Below are 17,189 nucleotides of genomic sequence, written 5' to 3'. Positions count from 1 at the left end.
TTGTTACATCAAAACCCCCGAATACTTGTCCGTGAGCATTTACAAGTGAATCCTCCATCGAAACTGCTTGTCAACACCTTCTGCTCCTCGTTGGGATCGACATTCTTACTTATCGAAAATACTACGATACACCCCCTATACTTGTGGGTCATCAGTCTCCAACGCCTTCCTTCATGGTCCTTTGCAGGAGCAGGTGTACTGTCAGCAGCCCATTGGCTTCGTCGACACCAACCGCCCTGATGACGTGTGCTTGCTCTCCCGGTCCCTGTATGGACTGAAGCAGGCGCCCCGCGCCTGGTACCAGTGCATCACCGGCTTCCTGCATCAGCTTGGCTTCCGCTCCACGCGCTCCGATGCGTCGCTGTTCGTCTACCGGACCGGCAACGACATGGCATACCTGCTGCTCTACATCGACGACATCATCCTGACGGCCTCCACCGCTGGTCTTCTTCGACAGCTCACCGACAGTCTTCGCGCTGAGTTCGCTTTGAAGGACCTTGGCCCGCTCCACTACTTCCTCGGCATCGAGGTTGTCCGGCGCGCGGACGGGTTCTTCCTTCATCAGCGGAAGTACGCTCACGAGCTTATCGAGCGTGCCGGGATGCTTAATTGCAACCCTGCGCCTACTCTTGTCGACACGAAGGCCAAGCTCTCCGCCAGTGATGGGACGTTGTCGTCCGACGCGCCGTTCTACCGCTCTATCGTCGGTGCTCTCCAGTACTTGACGTTGACGCGCCCGGAGCTCCAGTACGCTGTGCAGCAGGTGTGCTTGCACATGCATGCTCCTCGGGATGCTCATTGGGCCGCGGTGAAGCGGATTCTCCGCTACGTCTGTGGTACCATGGGCTACGGCTTGTCGCTACATGCTTCCCCCTCGGTGTCCACCGACCTCGTCGCCTACTCGGACGCGGACTGGGCGGGATGCCCGGACACGCGGCGCTCCACCAGCGGCTACTGCGTCTACCTCGGCTCGTCGCTCGTCTCTTGGTCCTCCAAGAGGCATCCCACCGTGTCTCGCTCCAGTGCTGAGGCCGAGTACCGCGCCGTGGCTAACGCTGTGGCTGAGTGCACACGGCTTCGACAGCTTCTGTCCGAGCTCTCTTGTCCCGTTGACAAGGCTACGGTAGTCTTCTGCGACAACGTGTCGGATGTCTACCTCTCCGCCAACCCCGTTCATCATCGGCGCACAAAGCACATCGAGCTGGACATCCACTTTGTTCGTGAGCAAGTTGCCCTCGGTCGCGTTCGAGTTCTTCACGTACCGACGTCTCAACAGTTTGCCGATATCATGACGAAAGGATTGCCATCCACGACTTTTCCTGAGTTTCGCTCCAGTCTATGTGTCGGTGCCGACCCTTCGACTGCGGGGGGTGTTGAGTAACATATTGTATAGGTATAGGTTCATGTGTTTTCTCAGGATTGTACCTGTAATTGTACATGTGTCCGCCTATATATATATATATATATATATATATATATATATATATATATATATATATATATATAAGCCGGCCCTATTGGTGCTGTGCAATCTCCAATAACTCTTCTACAGTTTTTAACTCTTAATGAAAATGGAAATTGAAGCTAACAGAGCAATAGAGACAGTGGTGTGCTGTTGACTGCTGATCAAGCCATCGCCGAAACATGGAAAGCGTAAAGACGACGAAAGTTCGAGCATGGATCGAAACAGGGAAGGAAAATAAAGAGACAAACCTGAGGATGTGGGTGGTCGTACTGGATGGAGGCTTGCCTGAGCATTTCGACAAAGTGAGGCCGCCCCTGCGCCATTTCCTCCATGGGCTTGGCGTCAGATCGACGCATTTGGGGTTCCGCTTCGAGTTCCAGGAAGTGGATTGGCAGGTACCGGGAAGTATACGTCGGCGCTGGCATGGGGCGAGCCGCCACGGAGGGGAACTGGGCGGCGGCGGCGACCCCCGCCTGGTGACATAGGCATCCCAAATGGGCCTGCCGAAGATGGTACCCGGGGTTTACTGGAGGCCCAATACCCGAAGAATAAGAAGATTCGGGAGCCCAAGATTTATTAAGGAAAGATAGAGTTGTAATAGGAAGTGTTGTTTGTAATCTGGCGGGATGAGTTAGAAACCGTCCCGGACTCTGTAAACTTGTATAGCACGAATCCCTCGTCTCCACCTCCTATATAAAGGGGGAGTCGAGGGACGAAGAATCAATCGAATCATTGTCTGCAAACCTTAGTTTTCATATTCGTCGAGTACTTTCCGGCTGAAACCTTCGAGATCTACTTACCCTCTACTTCCAACTAAACCCTAGCCTACAATCCATAGGCATTGACAAGTTGATACCTTGTCAATTGGCGCCGTCTGTGGGAACTAGAGGCGTAAGGAGCTGATCTCGATGGCACGCTCAAGATCTTCGACATCGTCAACCGCAAGCAACACAATGGATCGAGGTAAACGGATCGCTGCTGGTCTTGTCGATTTTGTTCCTCACCCACCCTCCCGTTTGGATGCATATGCGTATCTGGCGGAGCCCATGGAGATGACGTTCGGAAGGTTTCACTTTCGCGTCGAGAAGGAAGGATCGTATCGTGTCGAGATTCCGATTTCGTCGGGATCGTCGGTGGTCGATTCCGATTTTTCAAACTATGCATCGTCAACCGAGTCAGGAGAAGAAGAAACCTCGGCGACACGCTACGTCAGCACCAGAGCAAGAGAGAAACTCGCCAAGATCTTCAACGACATGTCGTTTGAGTCATCTGCGGACTCATATATAAGCGATGGCTCAAGCGATGTCGACAGTTACGACTTCATCGACAAATCTCTCACAGTGGGCAAGGTCTTCATCAATCTCAACGATGATGTCACCAAACCCAACGTAGATCTGAGTACAAAGTATCATCAGATTTACGCCATTGAAGATCAAGAGGAGACATCTGAGGCTTTCGACAGTTTGGGAAATCCATACGTCGATCCCTCCAATCTGCGACAAGGCCTGGGCAACAAATACGTCGGGCCAGAGCCGCGAGATAGAGTTCAACTTTCACAAGCAGCGTGGGACAGAGCCGCGAGAGCTATGAACGGCACAGAACCAATGGCTACCACAGCCACACCGGAAGAATTGCAAGCATATCAATATAGGCTCGCACGAGCTGCCGGGAATTGGAAAAACAGAGCAGCTGAGTTGAACAGGAGAAAGGAGGCAGCTTCTGCATCCAGCAGGAGAAGGGCAGATCTAAGTCGACAATCTAGAACTACGGGTGATAGCCACCGGGAGGCGCGGAACAGAGCAAGATCAAGGCTGCAACACATACCCGAAGCAGAAAGAGAGCACTTGGTCCAGAACCTCGACATGTCCTTCATGTCGATAGATACAAGAGGAAACATCATCCCTAAGACACCAGAGGCTGGGTATATGGCGACACATGCTTTTATCCTTGCGTCTAAACCACCTCCGGGTGATCCAAGGGAAACATTGTACAATATGGCGGTAGCAGGAGTTGGAGCTATGGGGACAGCGTTTGTATCAACGCCTCCCGAAGGAGTGGCAAGGCAAAATAGTCCACGACTCCGCAGCAGCAACAGCGGCAGCACCTGAAGGGCCGAGTGGAGCAAGAGACACAGCAGCACAGGCAAGAGTCGACAGAGCGCGGCAAAGCAGAAGGGATCATCGGCAATCTCCGGAATTGACCGATGAAGATATGTGTGGCTTACCATGCTTTACGAGGAGAGTCCGGAAAACTCGAGTCCCCTCAGGATTCAAGTTACCCGATAATTTCAAGAAGTTCGACGGCCTTCAAGATCCAGAGGATTGGCTAGTCGACTATCTGGAGACGGTGAAGCTCACAGGAGGAACTAGGGCAACAGCCATGCAAAGTATCCAGGTGCATTTGAGTGGAGCCGCACGATCTTGGATAAAGAAACTCGCTCCAGGATCCATCGACAGACTGGGAAAGTTTCGAGGATGTGTTCGTCAAGAACTTTAGATCCACGTGCAAAAAACCCGCGTCGTTAGAGGAGTTGAGAGCGTGTCGACGAAGCCAGATGAGCCAATGAGGAAGTACATCCAGAGGTGGAATATCATTAAAAACTCGGCGAGAAAATATATCCGACGAGAGAGCAATAGATGCGTTTGTCGCAGGAGTCAGGCGTGGAGATTTCGTCGAAGACTTGGGAAGGACCAATCCAAAGACAGTATCCGCGTTAATGGAGATAGCAAATAAATGGGCAGACGGAGAAGACGCCGTCCACAACAAACGACACAGGTCGCCAGAGGAGGACCGCGGTCGAAACTATCAACCGAGGCGAAGATTTCCTCGGACGTACCAGAACTACGACGCTCCAGGACAAATTTCGGCAGGTTTTCGGACAAATACAGGAGGAAGCAACAGAGATGATTACCAGAGAAGCAGTGAACAGCGAGGTGATAACAGGGATGATTCACGCAACGAGGCAAAATAGCGGGCCTAGGTTCCCAAGACCTTTCGTGTCCCCCGAAGAGATGATGAACGGACCGTGCCGGATGCATTTTTTCCTCGACGAGAACGGAAAAAGACAGTCGGGGCACTTGCGGTAAGGATTGTCGAAATTTTCAAGCAATGTTGCGGTATGCGAGAGAACGCTAATGCGCGGGCAGCACGGAGAAATCCTCGAGAACCCGAAGCGAGATTCACTTGCCGCCTCCTCCCGCGATTACAGACGACAATCGGCATCAGCTCAGAATAGCGGCAGCACCTGCACCACCACCTTATGTTGATCCTAATTCCAATGGAGCAGTGTTGATGATCCAGAAGGGAAGACCGTCCAATAGAGCTCAGAAAGTAATCTCACGACAGGTGTTTATGGCAGAGAAAATGCCTCCACCAACAGTTGAGTACCTTAATTGGTCAGGACAAGATATCGGCTTCACAATAGCAGATCATCCGCAGCAAGTTCCTCGACCAGGGCAGTCAGCACTTATTCTGCCAGCGGTCAGTGCGGGATTTGATGTCTCTCGAGTGTTCATAGACGGCGGCAGCAGCTTAAACCTTATGTATGCAGATACATTGAGGAAGATGAACATATCCTTAGCAAACTTGAAACCAACAGACACAAGGTTCCACGGCATCACACCGGAGAAACCAAGTTATCCACTGGGAAAGATCAATCTCGACGTTCAGTTTGGGACCCGAGAAAATTATAGAATCGAGAGGCTCGAGTTTGAAGTCGTGGATTTTCCGTCGCAATATCACGCTCTGTTGGGACGACCAGCATATGCTAGATTTATGGCAGTACCACACTATACATACTTGTTGTGGAGGTTGCCTGGACCAAAGGGACCAATCACAGTTAAAGGAAGCTTTGCCTTAGCCGATAAATGCGACAAGGATTTCCACCGGTTGTCAGAAACTTTCGGGATGCAAGCTGAGTACTTGGCGTCAAAAAGCATGACTGATTACGACGTACTGCCAGACATTGGAAGGCCAAACAAAGAGTCAACTTTCAGTACCGAGAAAAATTCAAAAGAGGTGCAGATTCACCCGACAGATCCAAAAAAGACGACATCTATCGCAAACGACATGGATATCGCATAGGAAAGCGCGCTCGTCGAGTTCCTCCGTGAGCACTGGAAAATCTTCGCATGGTGTCCAGCTGACATGCCAGGAGTACCCAGGGAATTTGCCGAGCACCACCTAAACTTGGATCCACTAGCGAGACCAATCAAACAACCTTTGCGACGTTTTTCGGAACCAAACCGCAAAGCCATGCTGTCAGAAATTAATCGACTACAAGAAGCTGGTTTCATCAAAGAGATATTCACAGAAGCCACATGGGTAGCAAATCCTGTGCTGGTGCCGAAGAAAAACACTAAGGTCCTTCGCATGTGCGTCGACTTTACGTGTGTCAATAAACATTGTCCAAAGGATCACTTTCCCCTCCCGAGGATCGATCAAATTATCGACTCCACGGCTGGATGTGAACGTCTTTCCTTCCTGGACGCATATTCTGGTTATAACCAGATCAGATTGAAAGAAGATGATGAAGTAAAGACCGCGTTTATTACACCCTACGGCGTGTTTTGCTACAGAACAATGCCCTTTGGTCTAAAAAATGCGGGAGCAACATATCAAAGGATGATGCAGAAGTGTTTGGCGACACAGATTGGGAAGAACGTGCAAGTATACATTGACGACGTCGTCATAACATCAAAAAAGGGGGCAACTCTGATCGAGGATCTCAAGGAAACCTTCGACAACCTTGATAAGTTCTGTCTCAAACTGAACCCGACGAAGTGTTCCTTTGGCGTCCCAGCAGGAGAACTTTTGGGGTTTCTAGTCTCAGCAAGAGGGATTGAAGCAAATCCCGACAAAATACAGGCTATCGTAACAATGAGGAAGCCAACAAAGTTGAAGGAGATACAACAGCTAACGGGGCGAGTCGCAGCTCTGAGCAGATTCGTCGCTAGGCTGGGAGAAAAAGCACTGCCGTTCTACGCTTTGATAAAACAAGGAGATAAATTTCAGTGGAACGAAGAAGCCGACAGAGCTTTCGAGGATTTGAAGCGCACAATTTCGACACCGCCAATTCTGGTGGCACCAAAAGAAAGGGAACCCCTCCTGCTATATATCGCAGCCACACCCCAAGTGGTGAGCACGGTGCTAGTTGTCGAAAGGGAAGAAGAAGGAAAACTCCACGGCGTGCAGAGGCCAGTATACTTCGTCAGCGAAGTTCTATCACCATCTAAACAAAGGTATCCGCAGTACCAAAAGATAGCATATGGAGTATTCACGACAGCACGAAAATTGCGCCACTATTTTTCGGCACATCCGATCATAGTGGTCAATGAAGCTCCCTTGTCAAATATACTCGAACAACCCGGAGCTACGGGTCGTGTCTCCCTTTGGGGAATAGAACTTTCCCTCGGGACATCACGTATGAAAAAAGAAAAGCAATAAAATCGCAAATACTGCCGGACTTCATCGCAGAGTGGATGGAGTTGCAAAATACGAGGACCTCCGATTTATCGAGAACTTGGACCATGAACTTCGACGGGTCCAAAAGATCGGAAGGAGCTGGCGCAGAGTAGTACTCATATCACCCGAAGGCGACAAGTTGAAGTACATTCTCCGGATGACGTTCCCTAACGCATCTAACAATGAAGCAGAATACGAGGCTCTCATACATGGAATGAAGATGGCGAAAGCCTGCGGAGCAACTCGACTAAAAATCTTTGGCGACTCACAGCTGGTGGCACAGCAAGTTATGAACCAATGTGATGCAGTCAATGATAGCATGATGGCATACAAGGAGGTATACAACGAACTCGAGAAGTTGTTCGATGGATGCGAAGTAAACCATATTAGCAGATTGAGCAACGATGAAGCCGATTGTAACATCCCAAATTTCAAAATAAAGCAGAAATGAATTTTTCCTTTTTCCAAAAATGAGAACCAACAAAAACTTTTCTAAATTAGATTGCTATGCTTAGGGCTCCACCCTATTGCTTGTGCTTCTACCCTGCTGAGTGTTTGTCTGCTTAGGGGTAAACCCTAAAACCCTATAGTGATCAAGTGAAGATCACAAACCAAATAAAATTTAAAGAGAAAGAAATCAAATAAGAAGAACCCTAAACCTTTTCCAAAATCATTTGGATCTTGTTTTGAGAAACCCAAAATAGAAGAAAGCTATATGTGGGCCTATAGCCCTAATAGGTAAATCTTGAACCCTCCCTTCTCTTATTTTGCTAAATGGTAGTGAACCATTGTAAAACTTGTTAAACCCTAAACCACATCCCTCTTGACATCAATCTTTGAAAAATAAAATAAAAAGAAAAAAATCTTATTTAAGAAAAGAGGCAGATATGCCTATGGCCCTTTTTGTAAAACTTTCCCTAGGCCTTTCTACTTGATGTAGAGAATTGGAAAACCTTCTTAAACCTTATCTAGTACTTTTCCAACACAATCCTAAGTGGAACACAAGGTTTTCAAAAAGAGAGTAATAATGCCATAGAGGCATATGAGAGCAAAATATCAAATTTATGAAATTGAGGATCTTGACCCTAGACCTGAAGTTGAATGGTGGGATCAATCCTAGATACCATTTCAACTCTCCACAACATCTTTTGGGTCAAGCCAAGTTCAATAAAAATCAAATGCCACATATGCATAGAGGCATATGTGACCCCTAGCCATTTTCACAAATTCGTGTCCTATGCACTTCTACCTTTACCAAAATGGTGTGAAACCATCTCTAAACCTAATCTAAACCTAATTTGACCCTTCACCCTTGCTCAAGTAAAGCAAGGGGAGCACCTTACAAGAATAAGAAAAATTGACTTGTCATCTCCTATATGTTTTGGCCAATTTTACAAATCTTTGAGCTAGACCTCTTGGAAAGGTTTCAATGGTTTGAAATTGCTTCTAAACTAATAAGAATGACATTGGAGTCAAGTCAAGTCCAAACAAATGGAGAGAAACCCAATAGTGGGATTATTCCATTTTTCCCTCCCATACACATAGGGCCAATTTATCAAACCTTGACCTAGGCACCAACCTTGTCTCAAAATGGTTGGACCCTTTCATCCAACCTCTTCTAACACCAAATAAACCTCACCCTTGTCAAAGCAAGGCCAAGAAAAATAAAAGTTTAAATAGTTAGAAATTCACAAAACCCTCCCCTATGGCTTATGCCATTTCTCTAAATTTTGACCTAGACCATTTTGGCCTTCACCATTAGTTGAATAATGTTACTAAACATCTATTCCAACTTTTGGAATCCAAGAAACCCAATTCAAATCAAATTCAAACTCAATTGGGGATCACATGCAATAATGGTCAAATCTGCCATAACTATTCTGGTCCCTACTTTGAGCCTCTCCATTTCAAGTTTTTCAAACTAGACTTTCCCAACTCTTTGCCTGTCATCCAAGAGGACATCAAGGTGAGCAACTTTTGTAAAGACCACCTTGCCAAAATCATTCTTGATCAATTGCTAGGCTCATCCAAAGTTGGCACTTTTAATTAAGTGGAACAATCTCCCACTTAGAGAATTTGCTATATTTTGATTTTCTAAATTCCACCACCACCTTTCTTTGCCTCTGGTCAGTTAGAACCAAACCAATTACACCCCTTTCAAAATTGTCAACCTTTTGAGCCAATTCAAATTTGGGCAAAATTTGATGAAACATAAATAGGGAACCACACACACTATTTGAAATAGTGTCCTACACTACCCATAATCTACCCCAACCTACCCCATTCTGTTCCCTTGTCCCCTCTCACCCTACAACACACAAAAACCCTAGAGGAGCTAGCTACACATGGCCTAGCCATGGCCATGCCGGCCATGGACATACCCTCTTGCTCCCCCTCTCTTCTCTTCACTCTAGCACCGATCACCTTGCCCTACTGCCTCCCCTTGGTCCCCTGAGCAAGCTCATACGCGCCACTAGTCGAAAGGTGGACCACAGAGCCCAGGCCAGCACGCGCCCACGACGCACTGGTGCGACAGGAGCGGCATGGCCATGCCATCGCATGTCTGCCGACGCGCGCACCGCGGCCAACCATCGACTCGCCGCCCCGCTCCATCCCTGGCCCCCTCTCTTCTCCCTGAGCATCAGCGCCGCACCGCGAATCCACCAGACACGCTCGCAACCACGGCCCTGGATCGCCGCCGCCAGAGACGGCGACACAATCCCGTGGACACCGCCGCGGACACGGACGCAAGGCGTCATCACCAGACCGTCCCCCACCTCGCCTTCACGCTCGTTAGCTTCGCCTAGCCGTCGCCTACACGACGCTCCCTCTAGTTTGCCCCTTCGAGCGCCGGAGACGCCGCCCCGCTGTCGCCCTCGCCGCACACCACCCGGCCATCCCGCCAGTATAAATAGAGCACTCCACGAGCCTTCATCTCCACACCAAACTTGCTTCCCTCTCTCTTCTGATCCTCCTCGACCCTCCCTCTCCCTCAATTACTCAACGGAGCCCACCAATTTCTCGCCGGAGCCCGCGGAGGAGCTGAGATCGCCGCCGACGAATCCAAGCACCCTCGACGACGCCACCGGTACCAGCGCGCTCGCCGTCGTCTACAACGACGACCTGCATCAACGCCGCCGCTCGCCGACGTCCCAGCTCGCCGTCGACCCCCGACCTCCGCCGTGCCCGCGTCTGCCTCTCGTCGACGACGACGACGATCCCCAGCCGTCCGATCGGCTTCTGATCCAACGCCCCTCAGCCCCCGTACCGATTCGGGTAAGTAAACCCACTGACAGGTGGACCACCCCCTGTCAGCTGGCCCGCTGTGCGCTGGACGCACCGCTGGGCCGGCCCAAGGTCGCTCTGCCATTTTTCAAATCCTTGGGCCGTTTATTTTCCCGCCGGCCTGTTATTTCAAACTCCTTTTAAACTTTTCCAAATTTTTGTAATACTTGCTTCCACTTTGAAATTTAACCATTTCAAATGGGCTAAACCAAATCTAGTAAATTTTATATTTCTGGAAAGCTTAGGAAAAGATCTATCCAATGCCACTGGCCTCCTGGTCAAACTCGTGGTAGAATTAATCTGACCAAAATAACAAGTCGGGGACTTTTCTGCCTTAAAATAATTCTTAAAAATCAACCAAAATAGATATTGAGTGAATTCCAACTCCTTTAGCTCACTTTTGACTTGCACTAATTGTTTATGCAAGAAAATGGTGTGGTCACTTTGCATGATCATGCCCTAGTTTAAGAAAGGTGCAATATGGCTAGTTTAACTAGTTGATATTGTCCAAAATTATTAAGTAATTCATATGAAGTCTTATGCTTCATTTAAATCTTGTCCCAAATGAATTCATGTGATGTTTGGACCCCTGGCCCAAACTCACCTATATGAATTCCTTAGAGATTTAAGTCATTTGTAGTGTTAATAAATGGCATGAGGTACTTTACCTCATTTAAATCTATTTCTCAAATAATAATGATGAATGGTTGACTTGGGTCAACATGATTTCATGCAGGATTGTTTGAGAAATTAAATCTTAAGAAGTTTTAAATAAGAGAAAGGTATCTCTCCAACCCTAGATGGAAACTATCATTTCCATGTAGGGAGAGGAAAGTATTTTCCCAAACCACAACCAATGCACTCTAAGTGTAGTATTGGTGTGAGTACAAGTATTGTTAGAATAACCAATGTATTGTTGAGGTGGTGCAATCACCTCAATGGTAGTTGCTAACCTAGTTACAACTATGTGTTAAATCTTATGAGAGGTTTCTCTCTCATTTAAATCTTGGTCCCAAGTACTCCAACATGAGTTATGGACCATGGTCTATATAATCTCATATTGAGTATTGGGTGACCTTAAATCATTACCCTTGTTAAGATTAAATTGTACGAGGTATGAAACCTCATTTAAATCATTTTTTTTTTCTTCTCAAATGAGGAGTATGAAGAGGTTGACTTTGGGTCAACCTAGGTCATATCTTGTTCATGAGAGAAATTAAATCTTAATAAGATAATGAGAGGAAAGTATTTTTCTTGAATAGAAAGAACACCTCCACCCACTTAATATAAGTGTGATGCTAGTTTAAGTTGTGTAAAACTTGTGTGTGCTTAGTTAGTATGAAGTTTGGTATGATGATTGTGTACCCCGTATTCGTATTTTAGACGCTAGTACCGGAGACCATCCGGAAGAGGAGGACTTCTACAACAAGTAAGGAGAAGAGAACTTGGACCCTCACTTCAACCAAGGCAAGCTAACCTTAAGAGAAACTATTCTATCGCAAGCTATTATCAATGATATGTTTGCAAGTTAGTTGGCGAATTATACTCTTGCAAGCTGATAGTATTGCAAGTTATTACCAACGAAAGTTAGCACTGATAGAAATTACCTTTGCAAGGTGATATTGTTTGCAAGCTAAGATATTGTTTGCAAACTAATATTCTTGCCAGGTGCAACGCCCCTTGGGGCAAGGCACCATGTTTCTTACCTTTTATTCTATGAACCCATCCTAAGTTTTGATTTTACAAATTCTTACTTGTTTTCTAGATGGGGTACTTTTATAGTTAACTTTGGTCAAAGTACAAGTTGGTGACTAAAGTAGTAAAGTTAGCAAGCTACCACCAATGCAAGCTAGCTTGAGGCAAACCATTTTTGGTTGCAAGATAATAATCTTGCAACTTGCTAAGCTCTCTATGAGCAAAGCCTTCCCCTATTTTACTCTAGGCTTATGATCTTAATTTCCAGCTTATACTTACAAACTCTTTTTACCTTTGTTTTATCAAAGTACTTTTTGATTCATGATTCACTTGGCTAGTATTGGACTAGTACAAGAGTATCAAACTTAGCCTAGAAACATACCAAATACTTAGCATCCCTCTTGCATAGATGCTAGTGCTGATTTTGAAAGTGGCTACTCCATGTGGGAGATCGGGAACCGAAATGATTTCGAAAACCTTGGAATGACGAGTCATTCTATTGAGAGATTTTTAAAGGAGTTTCGAAACCTTGGGATGAAGATGCATTCCATTGAATGATTTTCTTTTGAAGGTGAATATGACTGGTGAATGACTTGGTGAATGTTTCAAAAATACTCGATGGTTGGGTTCGGATGCGACACCATTCCAATTTTACCGTACCCCCACAATACCTGAATCTGGGTAGGGCTTAACTGGAAGTTTGTGTGTCTTAGTATGGGTTCCCTCTAAACAAGCATCATCGGGGTTATGCCGAAAGCTGCCTCTACCACAACAACTGAGAAGATACGATATGATGCGCGATGAGGTGAATGTCCGGCCCAAGCCCTGTGCAGTTCCCAGGTTGACAGTTGGTCTTCACTGGGAGGCCAAGCTCATGGGGAGAGGTGCCTATACTAGGGTATGTAAATGAAAGGTTATGATTGGTAGTTCGCGTCATCGCGTACGATAAATCAGGGCCGATTACCCTCGACGAGCTATTGCAATTGTTGTGGCACAAGTGTACAACCTCTGCAGAGTTAAACCTATTCGAATAGCCGCGTCCTCGGTTATGGACAGTTGGAAAGGCCATACTGTTCCGTCATCAGAACTTTTCGAAAACTATGAATGGTGAAGGATGACTTATGATTTTTGAACTTGAATGGAGACTTTGACTTGGAATCACAACCTGGTTGTGGGAATGACACTAATGTTCCCACTTGAGTAGTTGGTACATAAAGAGTTGTTTACAAAAAAATGTTTGTAAAACAAAATCTGCTGTATGCAAAATAAACTAGAGTTTAGCACCCCCTTACTAGGATTGTTAGCACTTACCGTAGTATTAGTTTGCGAGTACTTTAAAGTACTCACGGCTGTGTCCCTGGCTATTCAAATGGCCAGATTATGAAGCAGAACAACAGTTTGAAGAAGACGACCAGCAGGACGCCCACGACAATTAGGGAGCCTTCTGACGTCAAGCGTTGGCCTGTGGACTAGAGAGTCCCTTCTACTTTACGCTTCCGCTATGAAACTATGAACTTGGTGACTGTTGATCCCTAGATCAACTCTGTGTGTAATATGGGATCGTGTGATCTCTATTTGTAAGACGACTATGGTATGTAATGAATGATGACTTATGATATTCAACTCGTTATGTCTCGCAACAACAATATTCCCGGGATTGCGATGTATGGCATGACGGGCATCCGGACTTAAAAATCCGGGTGTTGACAAGTTGGTATCAGAGCCATTGTTTGACCTTAGGAGACCCTAGTTAGAATGGACGTCTGAAAAACTTAGTTTCAAAAACCAATGAAGTGAATATTTGTGAAAACTTGTTCTTACTCTTACCTTGGAGATTCTTTGCCAAAAATGAGAAAAACATACTCTACTTTCTTGCAAGCCTACATGAAAATGTGCACACTTGACTACTTCTCTAATTTACTCCTCTTTGCTCACAGATGACGTACCAATGGGAGTCTTACCAGCTTGGTCCCGAAGGCGACCTCAAGTTCGAAAAAGAGTTGAAGCAACTAGTGGATTATCTCGGACACCCGTACCCCAAGTTCTTCGGAATGCCACTCAAGGCAAAGGCAGGAGAACCACCTCAGTGGGACGTTTCTACGGATCTACGAAGGAAGCTTGATGCCCCGGTATGGGAAACCATTTGGATTGCTGTAACGGGAAACACTTGGAAGGAAGGACTAGCCGAAGCGATGCAAGAGGCAATTTTTCGTCTGTGTGGACAAAATAAGGACAAGATCAAGAACACTCGCTTCATCTACTACCCAAGACATGACCCCTGGGGAGAACCAATGACCATGCCCCCACCGCAACCAAGGATGAACCCCTACGAAGCACCTCGGGACTTCGGGCAGTACAAAACCTGCAGGGATTTGGACAACGCCCTCGCCTCACGCCAAGCACCTCAACCGTGAAGAAGAAGAGTCCACCCGAGAGAATAGTATCACTTCAGCACTTAAGTAGGTGTGAGTTGTATCAGGATCCCCTTGTATCGTAGAACGAAGGAATGGTTCTTCAAACCAACGGTGTGTTAGGTTTGTAATGTGTGATGTTTGGTATGAATGAAAAAGTGTTGCTGGTTTTTACCCCCTCAACACTCCTCAAGTTTTCAAGTTTTCAATTCTTGAATTTTAACTCAAACAAACCATAGAAGTTCCCCCTTATCTTATCATCTACTTCAATGTTCAGATGGCCCCTCCTACCCGCAACAACCCCCGTGCCCAAGCCAAGCAGATACACCCTGAGCACGCCAGAATGACTGACACCATCAACATCCTTGCAATGGAGCGCAAGGCACTTCGCCACCAACACGCCAAGAAGGACTACCTCATTGCCCGCCTCCGCGTGAAGATAGCATCACTAGAACGGCTCATCCCAGTACCCCACCACGCCCCTAGAGCCAAGTCCAATGTGACTTGCTACGCATGTGGTGTTACTGGTCACTACTCTAACAAGTGTCCGGTGAAAGCCGCCAACAAAGCCCCAAGGACTGGAAGCAATGCTGTACCCATCGCACAAACAAGCAGGTCAACGGTAACCTGCTATGAATGTGGAACTGTGGGTCATTTCTCCAATGAATGCCGCAAGAAGCTTGCCAAGATCGCCGCCAACCCCTCTGCACTGGCACAACAGCAGCACCATATCGCAACCAGAAGGAAGTTTGCTCCAAACTACCCGAACAACCGCAACGGTCGCTACTACAACCTGAAGGCCACCGAAACACAAGAAACCTCTCAGAATATGCCAAGTATGTTCCCTGCTAAATCCTATCACCCAATCTCTCTTAGGAACCTAACTCTTCTTAAAATCTCGGGACGAGATTTGTTTAAGGGGGAAGGGTTTGTAACATCCCAAATTTCAAAATAAAGCAGAAATGAATTTTTCCTTTTTCCAAAAATGAGAACCAACAAAAACTTTTCTAAATTAGATTGCTATGCTTAGGGCTCCACCCTATTGCTTGTGCTTCTACCCTGCTGAGTGTTTGTCTGCTTAGGGGTAAACCCTAAAACCCTATAGTGATCAAGTGAAGATCACAAACCAAATAAAATTTAAAGAGAAAGAAATCAAATAAGAAGAACCCTAAACCTTTTCCAAAATCATTTGGATCTTGTTTTGAGAAACCCAAAATAGAAGAAAGCTATATGTGGGCCTATAGCCCTAATAGGTAAATCTTGAACCCTCCCTTCTCTTATTTTGCTAAATGGTAGTGAACCATTGTAAAACTTGTTAAACCCTAAACCACATCCCTCTTGACATCAATCTTTGAAAAATAAAATAAAAAGAAAAAAATCTTATTTAAGAAAAGAGGCAGATATGCCTATGGCCCTTTTTGTAAAACTTTCCCTAGGCCTTTCTACTTGATGTAGAGAATTGGAAAACCTTCTTAAACCTTATCTAGTACTTTTCCAACACAATCCTAAGTGGAACACAAGGTTTTCAAAAAGAGAGTAATAATGCCATAGAGGCATATGAGAGCAAAATATCAAATTTATGAAATTGAGGATCTTGACCCTAGACCTGAAGTTGAATGGTGGGATCAATCCTAGATACCATTTCAACTCTCCACAACATCTTTTGGGTCAAGCCAAGTTCAATAAAAATCAAATGCCACATATGCATAGAGGCATATGTGACCCCTAGCCATTTTCACAAATTCGTGTCCTATGCACTTCTACCTTTACCAAAATGGTGTGAAACCATCTCTAAACCTAATCTAAACCTAATTTGACCCTTCACCCTTGCTCAAGTAAAGCAAGGGGAGCACCTTACAAGAATAAGAAAAATTGACTTGTCATCTCCTATATGTTTTGGCCAATTTTACAAATCTTTGAGCTAGACCTCTTGGAAAGGTTTCAATGGTTTGAAATTGCTTCTAAACTAATAAGAATGACATTGGAGTCAAGTCAAGTCCAAACAAATGGAGAGAAACCCAATAGTGGGATTATTCCATTTTTCCCTCCCATACACATAGGGCCAATTTATCAAACCTTGACCTAGGCACCAACCTTGTCTCAAAATGGTTGGACCCTTTCATCCAACCTCTTCTAACACCAAATAAACCTCACCCTTGTCAAAGCAAGGCCAAGAAAAATAAAAGTTTAAATAGTTAGAAATTCACAAAACCCTCCCCTATGGCTTATGCCATTTCTCTAAATTTTGACCTAGACCATTTTGGCCTTCACCATTAGTTGAATAATGTTACTAAACATCTATTCCAACTTTTGGAATCCAAGAAACCCAATTCAAATCAAATTCAAACTCAATTGGGGATCACATGCAATAATGGTCAAATCTGCCATAACTATTCTGGTCCCTACTTTGAGCCTCTCCATTTCAAGTTTTTCAAACTAGACTTTCCCAACTCTTTGCCTGTCATCCAAGAGGACATCAAGGTGAGCAACTTTTGTAAAGACCACCTTGCCAAAATCATTCTTGATCAATTGCTAGGCTCATCCAAAGTTGGCACTTTTAATTAAGTGGAACAATCTCCCACTTAGAGAATTTGCTATATTTTGATTTTCTAAATTCCACCACCACCTTTCTTTGCCTCTGGTCAGTTAGAACCAAACCAATTACACCCCTTTCAAAATTGTCAACCTTTTGAGCCAATTCAAATTTGGGCAAAATTTGATGAAACATAAATAGGGAACCACACACACTATTTGAAATAGTGTCCTACACTACCCATAATCTACCCCAACCTACCCCATTCTGTTCCCTTGTCCCCTCTCACCCTACAACACACAAAAACCCTAGAGGAGCTAGCTACACATGGCCTAGC

The sequence above is a fragment of the Lolium rigidum genome, chromosome 4 (assembly GCF_022539505.1).
Source record: "Lolium rigidum isolate FL_2022 chromosome 4, APGP_CSIRO_Lrig_0.1, whole genome shotgun sequence".
Taxonomy (NCBI): domain Eukaryota; kingdom Viridiplantae; phylum Streptophyta; class Magnoliopsida; order Poales; family Poaceae; genus Lolium; species Lolium rigidum.
Note: the sequence above shows the minus strand (reverse complement) of the source record.